The sequence below is a fragment of the Tasmannia lanceolata genome, unplaced genomic scaffold (assembly GCF_043159265.1).
Source record: "Tasmannia lanceolata isolate RefF3 unplaced genomic scaffold, GAP_Taslan_0.1 ptg000003l, whole genome shotgun sequence".
Taxonomy (NCBI): domain Eukaryota; kingdom Viridiplantae; phylum Streptophyta; class Magnoliopsida; order Canellales; family Winteraceae; genus Tasmannia; species Tasmannia lanceolata.
In genome coordinates, this window is record NW_027518680.1 from 48,337,901 (window position 1) to 48,349,273 (window position 11,373).

The 11,373-nt window shown below is 45.2% G+C and overlaps 2 non-coding genes across 2 annotated transcripts; both read right to left on the reverse strand.

Moving 5' to 3' along the window:
* Window positions 1-4,514: 4,514 nt before the first annotated feature.
* Window positions 4,515-4,602, reverse strand: LOC143870181 (small nucleolar RNA Z223). Its single transcript, XR_013244973.1, has one exon. It is a non-coding gene; the product is annotated as a small nucleolar RNA Z223 (small nucleolar RNA).
* A 126-nt stretch (window positions 4,603-4,728) lies between these two features.
* Window positions 4,729-4,815, reverse strand: LOC143870197 (small nucleolar RNA U36a). Its single transcript, XR_013244987.1, has one exon. It is a non-coding gene; the product is annotated as a small nucleolar RNA U36a (small nucleolar RNA).
* Window positions 4,816-11,373: the final 6,558 nt, after the last annotated feature.

Sequence of the window (11,373 nt, forward strand, 5' to 3'; positions counted from 1 at the left end):
ATAGCATAGGCAAATCAAGATCGTATTTGAAGATTTGCAATTATTTATTGACTTCCCATAAATTCCATTGCAAATCAACATCTACTGATGAAAATCCAACTTAACATCAAAATTCCACACCATAATAATGGCGCTATATATTTCATATAATTTTGTCTGAGAGGCAAAATATAAATAGATTGGAAGAAATTAGATCCCAAATGTTTAACTTGAAACATTGTCAAACTCACCCTACGTTTTCTTCACTTACCAAGCCGATTGTGTGATTTTAGGTTTTCCGAGGAAAATAGAAAGAAAAAAGGCCTATTTTTTTTTATTTTTATATAGTAGCTGAAACAGGGAATGCACTCATAATCCGAGTAAAAAAGAAGGAAACAAAACTTATCTCTTTTCCCATTCCAGCGGGGACCATGGGACCATGGCATGTAATCAGGCAGCCATTTACAGCCCAGCTTGGACTCTGGATTTGGGCGAGAAGCGTGGGAGAGATGGAAAGGAGAGTAAGCGATTTAGATGCTTTTATGGGTATTTTGGTCATTTTCAAAAAGACTGGCTATGTGAAACTGGCTACTTTCTTTACCCGGTGAAAAGGTTTGATATCGGGTGTCCACAGAATTAAAAGGGGCGTAAATATCAGCTCCCTTTCTCTATTTGCTCCTTTTCTTTCCCGGGCCACCCACCTGTAGTATATAGAATAGTGACTATGGAGGCTAGCTCGAGGAAGAAAAGGAGTCCAATAGTATATCACTTCTTGGTCTTATCCAAAACCGGATCCACATTAATTAAATTGAAACCCAGATATGGGTCCCATCATTTCGAGAAATGGGCTCAAAAGAATAGTCCCAATTCCATTAAAAAAAAAAGAAAAAAAGAGTAGTCCCAAGTTTCTGATATTTTCACCCCCGGCAGTACTTGCACACCCCCTCTTATAACGTGATTTGACATAAAGTCGCTGACTTTTCACATCAAATCAGGTTATAAGGGGGTGTGCACGTAATGCAGGGGGGTGAAAATATCATCTCCCCAAGAAAATTATCATAACAACATGCAGTGAATCTCTACCAGAAGAGAGACTACACGAATCATCTACTATAGGGCTGCAACTCGGGTCGGGCGGGTCGGGTCGGGTTTTTTTTCGAAAAACCCACGATTCCCAAACCCGGCCCTACGCATGATAAATCTCGGGTCGGTTCGGGTTTTTCATGTTGACGCAATTTTTTAAGGAAAATTCTTGTTTTGCAAGGCAACTCAACTCATAGAAGCAGAAATTACACTCACATCACACTTGAATCAAACAATGATGTAATTACACTCACATTACACTTGAATCAAACAATGCTGTAATCAAACAATGTTGTAATTACAATCAAACAATGCTGAATCAAACACTTGAATCAACTCAACTCATAGAAGCAGAAATTACACTCACACGCAATAACAGTGGGTGCGTGGGTTTTCACTTTTAACTTTTAACTAACAATAGAAAAAAATGTACATACTATAACTTCTGTAACTCGGGTCGGGTCAGGTCGGGCCCCTTCAAACCCAGCTCGACCCGAGATTCATGCGGGCTTTTGAATGCTCAACCCGGCTCAACCCGAAACCCATGAAACCTAACCCAACCCAGGCTATTTTCGGGTCGGGTCGATGCGGGTCGGGTACACGAATCATTTCCTCTTCATCAAAATTTTAATCATTAACTGACCGACTGACACACCGTGTTCATTTCTGAACATTTAGATTGGGTTCTTTACGAATATTCTCCAGTAGATTCCCTCTATTTATATTTTAAAATTTTATATTTGGCAGATATCATAACCCAGTGACTCAAATATACGTGTCATTATTATCTGTAATGCTCTTTGGATTCTAGTAAACAGAGATATTTCAGTGCACGCTTTTTTTTTACCAAAATCCTTTAGTTGTTTCGTCATACATAATAGGAAATAATTTGTTTATGATGATCTTAACAATTTGATCGAAGAGATTTCTATAATGTGGCTTTCGAGGGTTAGGTTTCACTCAATAAGGATGATTTTCAGAGCTCTGAGTTTTCCAAGTTGGGGCTGAATAAATGAATGGTTTGAATTATCTAACCATGTAAAATTAGTGTTGAAAATTTGCAGATTTAATGAAGAGGAAATGTTCTATTCGTCCCTTTGTTCAACTTGTTCAGTTGATGTCTTAGTCCCTTTGTTTAACTTGTGACAGCCACCTAGTGTGAAAGAGTAGTTATAGACATGGTTTTAAATTTCGATTTTGGTCCTAGCCGAAATCCTGAAATTTTGGCTTAAAATCCGTAGAAAGTCTTCAAATTTCGTTTTTTGGCCCCAAATTTCAGTATTTTTGGTTGAAATTCTGTGAAGAAATAAGAAAGGTCATTTTTTTCTTTAAATTTCTGCCGAAATTTATGTTTCGGTACATTTTGGTTTCGGACTTGACCGAAATCTGAAATTTTGGATATGGTCATAGATACACTAGATGGGCTGTTTCGAACTTTCGATTAAAAAAAGGTGTGTAAACATCACTTCTCTCGAAAATACAAAACATGTAAGTCAGTTTCGAATGTAAAGACATTTCTCAATATCTTTTTGGGCAGGAGAGGTTAGTGGCGCGGAATAACACTTCACCGTCGTTCTAATAATAAGCGTCGGTGTATGTATACTAATTAGGGATGGTTTTGCAAAACTCCGGTAAGAGAACACTGGTAATGGTCCTTTTTCTTGTAGTGTGACTTCAATCTATAAAAACTGCATCTCTGTAATAAAGAAGAAGATTGATATGTACTTGCAGCTGGATTGATGAGGATTTTTTTGCTATTTTCTTAGGGATTTGCTAGCGTCCATCGCAAAATGCATTTCGTGCATCGCCTGTTGCATGTGAGAGCAACCACCTCATGATTGAAGACAAAATATACTGGAAAGTAAGGCTGTGTGGCTGCTTTCACATGCAACAGACCATCGTGAAATGCCTTCTACGTTGGACGCTAGCAAATCCCTTTTCTTATTTTTCATGGGCCACACTACAAAAAAACGACTTTTAGGAGCGATCAAAACCGCTGGTGAAAGTACCTATAGCCGCTGGTGTTATATTTACCAGCAGTTACAAATCCGCAGCTAAATGTCTCGACGGTGTATATATTACCCGCGATTATAACCGCTCCTAAAAAGACCGCTAGTATATATATTCATATATACCAGGAGTTTTGGCCGCGGCTATTTGTCAATGTCCTTTGTTTAACAACGCCACTATACAAGCGGTCATGACCGCTGGTGAATTAGGAGCAGCGGTTTTGGCCGCTGGTAAAAGAAAAGCACGTTCACACTACACTAATGATCTACCAGCGAGCTTTTTTTCCATATACTAGCGGTCATGACCGCTATATTTTTTTTAATTCAAATTTCAATATTCCTTATAATCCCAAAACATGGGTGCAATACATTTAGATACAAAACCTGCTTTAACAGAGTAAAACCTGTACACATCATACACATCACATTTGCAAAACATATATATGCATCACATTTACAAAAGAACTTTTAAATTATTTAGCATTGAAGAAAATTTACAAAGTATGGAACAAATCCATGGGGATGCCTTAAAGGCTACAAGTGTGATAGAGAAGCAGAACAAGCAAAAGGTGGAATCATCCACTTGGGCACTCTTCATGGCAGTGTTCCGATGAATCTGGGCAGATGGTTTCATTCAATCGAGCCACTCTTCATGGAATACCTCCAATCTGGGCACTCTTCATGGTGGTGTTCCCACTCTTCATGGAATACTTCCAGATGGCAAATCATTCTCAGTGGAGGGCATATGGTACACAGCCTGGAATACATGAGTCATTGCACTTCAAATTGTGATCAAATAAAGAAGTTACACTGAACTACAATAAGAATTTTTAGCTGGAAACAAACCTGTCTAAAGTAAGGAATATGGTACAAAGTCGGAAGAAAGTTCATGTAACGGGTAGGTCCTTAGTTCTAAGACCGACGCAACCTGTTTCTTTTTTTTATTCGTATGTCCAGTAGTCGCCGATTCTACGGAAGGCAACATCGGCTTCAACTATACATTCACAATATAGCAGGGTCATAGAGTTCGCTAAGAGGCATGAACAATGTGAAACCCCAATCACTTTCCTGCACATAATGGAAAGAGTTAGAATCACAACCATATTCATGAGTGCATCCAATATTCAACATGCATTTAAAATTTAAAATATCAAAGGACATTTGCACCAGCTAAATCGACTGGAAACTGAAATTCCAGCAACTGTGTAATAGTTCCCTCCGGAATCAACACTCAAATGAAAAGTATCCTGGCAGAAAACAAAAAAAAACGAAAAAAAAACCACAGTTTCAGTAGATGCCTCTCACAATGATCATGATCTGAAACTGAAAGAAGGAACATGTATGTTTCTAGCAAATTTTATATTATTTACAAAAAGCAAAATGGAAAACGGAATACGGAATTTAAAATTACAATAGCTGCAATAACATGGAAAGCAAATGAAAAAATGGCTCAGATTTATATTTCAGCGTTCTCAATCAAGAATTTTCTGAAGCAGAACTGGCATAGATGTAAAAATCATCACCGCCAATTCACAAACATTGCAAATAGAGAGATAGAACCTAAAACAAGAATTGGAAAGAGAATTTAAAATGCTCAAATCAAGCTGAAAGTTAAACAGCAGTATCCGATAAGAAAAAGTATATAACTAATAAGATTTGGCTCATATCAAGAAATTCAACCATCGTTTCATTTATGCTTCATAGATGAATCTCAGAAGCGTGGATAAATATTTAATCATTGCCAATATCAGATGCAAATGAACTACTTTGAGATTTAAAAAATAAAGGATCTTTGAAGAACCAAATTTTAGGAATATGTTCAAAATCTTGGATATGGCGGAGAATTTTAGAGGCAAAATCATAGGAAGAGAAAGCCCCCACGTGAAACCCACCGATTTCAATATTTGCCTCCATGACTAAGCTCTTTGTGCATTAAAATCGCAAAAAGCTAAAGGTAAGGAGAGGCAATAAGATGCATAGAGAAATAAAAAAGAAGAGGGATGAGCAAAATTTAGCCGTTACATTGACACAGATCAGCCATTGGAGAAATGATACCATGTGAAATAACCAATTACTCCAGAAGCTTAACTTGTTGGAGATGGCGCTATATAATCTTTTCTACTTTAACAGTTATGAAAACTGAAAAGTAAACTAAGCATGGCCAAACTATCTGATGGGGTGTAAAAACACAGCAGCCTATTAGCTGCCGACACGTGGCTAGAGGAGGGCCCGCCGCGGACCAGCCTATTAGCTGCCGACACATGTCTCGAGAGGGGCCCACCGCAGACCCTGCGTCAGCAGGGGTAGTTTGGTAATTACACAGAGTAGGTGAGCTTGAACCTATAGCTGGTCGACACCTGTCTTGGAGCATTAACTCCCCAACTACCCCAATTTCTCCCTATAAAAGGGGCCTTCAAAGCTCATAAATGAGGGTATTGAATTCTCACCCACCACTCTTAAAACACCCTCTTCACTCCGGCTCATACTGACTTGGGTGTCGAAGGGCCTGTCCGGAGTACACTCTGGGTCGGTCATTCTGACCTCGTTTGCTCCTGTGCAGCACACAGCTCATCCGGACTCTACTTCCCTCCAGCTCGGCTCTTACGTCACTGCCATATCTGTTAACCGATTTTGGGCCTAACAGATTGGCGCCATCCGTGGAACTCCAGAACTAAAAGCTGTTCAGATCCCTCACAAACAAAAATGGCAAGGCGCAAGAGCGCGCGCATCCCCACTGCACGGACTACCCAAGACGTGCTGCCCCGCAGGACCCGCAGCGGGCGAATTGCCTCGCTAGTAGTGGCGGCCTCCGCTACGGCCGAGCAGAGCCTTGCTCACTCGGAGCACCTGAACCCCCTGCCCACTCCAGAGCAAGTTCAAGCTCTCTTCCAGCAAATGACGACTCTCGTCGAGCAGTACCAGCATCTACTCCAGGCACCTCCCCAACCTCCTCCAGAAGCTCCACGACTTGCCCAAGAGAGGCCAGATGTCCACCGGGGGGAGTCATGGCCCCATGGTGAGCACCGAACTCACCGCTCCACCAGACAAGTCCGCCGCCAAGTTCACTAAAACTAGGGTACTCGACACTTGGTTCGCCACGACTCGTCTCCGCAAAGACCGGGAGCCCACTCCTGGTCCGGGACCAGTCCGGATGCAAAAACCAAAGCTCCTTGGAAACCCAGTTCACTAAAACTAGGGTACTCGCTGCTTGGTTCGCCACGGCTCGTCTCCACAAAGATCGGAAGCGCACTTCTAGTCAGAAACGGGCCCTGGCAGAAAACCAAACCCTTGCAAAAACCCAAGTTCAATAAAACTTGGTCATCTCCAGCCGGACTGGATACGACGCGTCTCGCTAGACGACAAAAATCAGTCCGGCCCAAGCCGGACTGGATACGACGCGTCTCGCTAGACGACAAAAATCAGTCCGGCCCAAGCCGGACTGGATACGACGCGTCTCGCTAGAAGACAAAAATCAGTCCGGCCCAAGCCGGACTGGATACGACGCGTCTCGCTAGACGACAAAAATCAGTCCGGCCCAAGCCGGACTGGATATGACGCGTCTCGCTACACGACAAAAATCAGTCCGGACTGCTCCAAAATCCGGACTGCTCCAACTCCGGATTGACAAAATCCGGACTGCTCTAAGCTCCGGATTGACAAAATCCGGACTGCTCTAAGCTCCGGATTGACAAAATCCGGACTGCTCCAAGCTCCGGAATGACAAAATCCGGACTGCTCCAAGCTCCGGATTGACAACATCCGGACTGATAAGCTCCGGACTGCTCCAAAATCCGGACTGATAAGTTCCGGACTGCTCCAAAATCCGGACTGATAAGCTCCGGACTGCTCCTAAATCCGGACTGCTCCAAGCTCCGGAGTGACAAAGTCCGGACTGCTCCAAGCTCTGGATTGACAAAATCCGGACTGCTCCAAGCTCCGGACTGACAAAATCCGGACTGGATATGACGCGTCTCGCTACACGACAAAAATCAGTCCGGACTGCTCCAAAATCCGGACTGCTCCAACTCCGGATTGACAAAATCCAGACTGCTCCAACTCCGGATTGACAAAATCCGGACTGCTCTAAGCTCCGGATTGACAAAATCCGGACTGCTCCAAGCTCCGGACTGACAAAATCCGGACTGATAAGCTCCGGACTGGTCCAAAATCCGGACTGCTCCAAGCTCCGGAATGACAAAATCCGGACTGCTCCAAGCTCCGGATTGACAAAATCCGGACTGCTCCAAGCTCCGGAATGAAAAAATCCGGACTGCTCCAAGCTCCGGAATGACAAAATCCGGACTGCTCCAAGCTCCGGACTGACAAAATCCGGACTGATAAGCTCCGGACTGCTCCAAAATCCGGACTGCTCCACGCTCCGGATTGACAAAATCCGGACAGCTGCAAGCTCCGGATTGACAAAATCCGGACTGCTCCAAGCTCCGGATTGACAAAATCCGGACTGCTCCAAGCTCCGGAATGACAAAATCCGGACTGCTCCATGCTCCGGAATGACAAAATTCGGACTGCTCCAAGCTCCGGACTGACAAAATCCAGACTGATAAGCTCCGGACTGGTCCAAAATCCGGACTGCTCCAAGCTCCGGAATGACAAAATCCGGACTGCTCCAAGCTCCGGATTGACAAAATCCGGACTGCTCCAAGCTCCGGAATGACAAAATCTGGACTGCTCCAAGCTCCGGAATGACAAAATCCGGACTGCTCCAAGCTCCGGACTGACAAAATCCGGACTGATAAGCTCCGGACTGCTCCAAAATCCGGACTGCTCCAAGCTCCGGATTGACAAAATCCGGACAGCTGCAAGCTCCGGATTGACAAAATCCGGACTGCTCCAAGCTCCGGAATGACAAAATCCGGACTGCTCCATGCTCCGGAATGACAAAATCCGGACTGCTCCAAGCTCCGGACTGACAAAATCCGTACTGATAAGCTCCGGACTGCTCCAAAATCCGGACTGCTCCAAGCTCCGGATTGACAAAATCCGGACTGCTCCAAGCTCCGGATTGACAAAATCCGGACTGCTCCAAGCTCCGGACTGCTCCAAAATCTGGATTGCTCCAAGCTCCGGATTGACAAAATCCGGACTGCTCTAAGCTCCGGATTGACAAAATCCGGACTGCTCCAAGCTCCGGAATGACAAAATCCGGACTGCTCCAAGCTCCGGAATGACAAAATCCGGACTGCTCCAATCCCCGGACTGACAAAATCCGGACTGATAAGCTCCGGACTGGTCCAAAATCCGGACTGCTCCAAGCTCCGGAATGACAAAATCCGGACTGCTCCAAGCTCCGGATTGACAAAATCCGGACTGCTCCAAGCTCCGGAATGACAAAATCCGGACTGCTCCAAGCTCCGGACTGACAAAATCCGGACTGATAAGCTCCGGACTGCTCCAAATCCGGACTGCTCCAAGCTCCGGATTGACAAAATCCGGACTGCTCCAAGCTCCGGATTGACAAAATCCGGACTGCTCCAAGCTCCGGAATGACAAAATCCGGACTGCTCCATGCTCCGGAATGACAAAATCCGGACTGCTCCAAGCTCCGGAATGACAAAATCCGTACTGATAAGCTCCGGACTGCTCCAAAATCCGGACTGCTCCAAGCTCCGGATTGACAAAATCCGGACTGCTCCAAGCTCCGGATTGACAAAATCCGGACTGCTCCAAGCTCCGGACTGATAAGCTCCGGACTGCTCCAAAATCTGGATTGCTCCAAGCTCCGGATTGACAAAATCCGGACTGCTCTAAGCTCCGGATTGACAAAATCCGGACTGCTCCAAGCTCCGGAATGACAAAATCCGGACTGCTCCAAGCTCCGGACTGACAAAATCCGGACTGATAAGCTCCGGACTGCTCCAAAATCCGGACTGATAAGCTCCGGACTGCTCCAAAATCCGGACTGCTCCAAGCTCCGGAGTGACAAAATCCGGACTGATAAGCTCCGGACTGCTCCAAAATCCGGACTGCTCTAAGCTCCGGATTGACAAAATCCGAACTGCTCCAAGCTCCGGAATGACAAAATCCGGACTGCTCCAAGCTCCGGACTGACAAAATCCGGACTGATAAGCTCCGGACTGCTCCAAAATCCGGACTGATAAGCTCCGGACTGCTCCAAAATCCGGACTGCTCCAAAATCCGGACTGCTCCAAGCTCCGGAGTGACAAAATCCGGACTGATAAGCTCCGGACTGCTCCAAAATCCGGACTGATAAGCTCCGGACTGCTCCAAAATCCGGACTGCTCCAAGCTCCGGAGTGACAAAATCCGGACTGCTCCAAGCTCCGGACTGACAAAATCCGGACTGATAAGCTCCGGACTGCTCCAAAATCCGAACTGATTAGTTCCGGACTGCCCAAAATCCGGACTGCTCCAAGCTCCGGACTGACAAAATCCGGACTGATAAGCTCCGGACTGGTCCAAAATCCGGACTGCTCCAAGCTCCGGATTGACAAAATCCGGACTGCTGCAAGCTCCGGACTGACAAAATCCGGATTGATAAGCTCCGGACTGCTCCAAAATCCGGACTGCTCCAAGCTCCGGACTGACAAAATCCGGACTGATAAGCTCTGGACTGCTCCAAAATCCGGACTGACAAAATCCGGACTGATAAGCTCCGGACTGCTCCAAAATCCGGATTGCTCTAAGCTCCGGACTGACAAAATCCGGACTGCTCCAAAATCCGGACTGACAAAATCCGGACTGATAAGTTCCGGACTGCTCCAAATTTCGGACTGCCCCACAGGCCGGACCCGGACTGCCCCACAGGCCGGACCCCGACCGCCACCAACCAGAAGATGTACTCACCACATTTCCCCAAGTCACCATAATAACTTGGAGAACTTGGGGGGCAACTGATGGGGTGTAAAAACACAGCAGCCTATTAGCTGCCGACACGTGGCTAGAGGAGGGCCCGCCGCGGACCAGCCTATTAGCTGCCGACACATGTCTCGAGAGGGGCCCACCGCAGACCCTGCGTCAGCAGGGGTAGTTTGGTAATTACACAGAGTAGGTGAGCTTGAACCTATAGCTGGTCGACACCTGTCTTGGAGCATTAACTCCCCAACTACCCCAATTTCTCCCTATAAAAGGGGCCTTCAAAGCTCATAAATGAGGGTATTGAATTCTCACCCACCACTCTTAAAACACCCTCTTCACTCCGGCTCATACTGACTTGGGTGTCGAAGGGCCTGTCCGGAGTACACTCTGGGTCGGTCATTCTGACCTCGTTTGCTCCTGTGCAGCACACAGCTCATCCGGACTCTACTTCCCTCCAGCTCGGCTCTTACGTCACTGCCATATCTGTTAACCGATTTTGGGCCTAACACTATCTATCAAATCTCTAACAGAATTTATATGTTAAAACGTTATCACAATTGTTATTGGTATGTTGATTGTGAGACTGAGTGTCACATTATGTGTTGCCATGGGATTCCTTAGGGTCTCTTTGGTTGAGTGGCATAGACCGAGAGTAATAGAATAAGTACTCAACAGGGAGTAAACAAGCATTGCATTTGCTTGGAACTTACCTCGGAGAATAGTGGTAAGTAGTGTTTGGTTGTGAACTTTGTAGAGTAGAGGTGGGGGTGTTATTACCAATATAGAGATAGAGTGAAAGGAAAGGCATTATTCCTAAGAAATTCAAGCAAAATTCTCTCCTTTGTTGTCACGGGCTTGGATATGATAGGGAGAGGACAAGGGTGACACATCACATACATGCAATGATTAACTAAAAGACATCGTTTGGAGTGTCTAGGGATTTCAATGCTATATTGGCAACCAAACAAGGAGTTTCACTCTGATGTGGCACCCACATGCCAGTAAAACCCTAAAGCCATCCTGACTTTTATAATCAATGTCTTTCATACTTAGGATGTGGAACCTATGATATGAGTATGATGTTTTAGTTTCTTGTAGGCATAAAATTGGTCACAACTAAAAATTGTTCACGAGTTATTCTACTTTTAGTAAGAGTAATGTATCCCAGTCATTAGAGTAAAAACCTTAAGCAGGGGATATGGTAGCGTCCACCGCATAAGGCATTTCGCGGATGGCCTGTTGCATGTCAGAACAACCAACTCATGAATGAAGACAAAATTTGCTGAAAAGTGAGCCCATGTGGCTGCTCTGACATGCAACAGGCCATCCACAAAATGCATTCTGCGATGGACACTAGCAAATCCCATGAAATTATATTCTATAGACTATTTTATGGGAATAGCTAGAGTACAGCATGCATAAGTTATCAAGTGCTTGCATCATCGGTCAAAAATGCAATCTGAAAG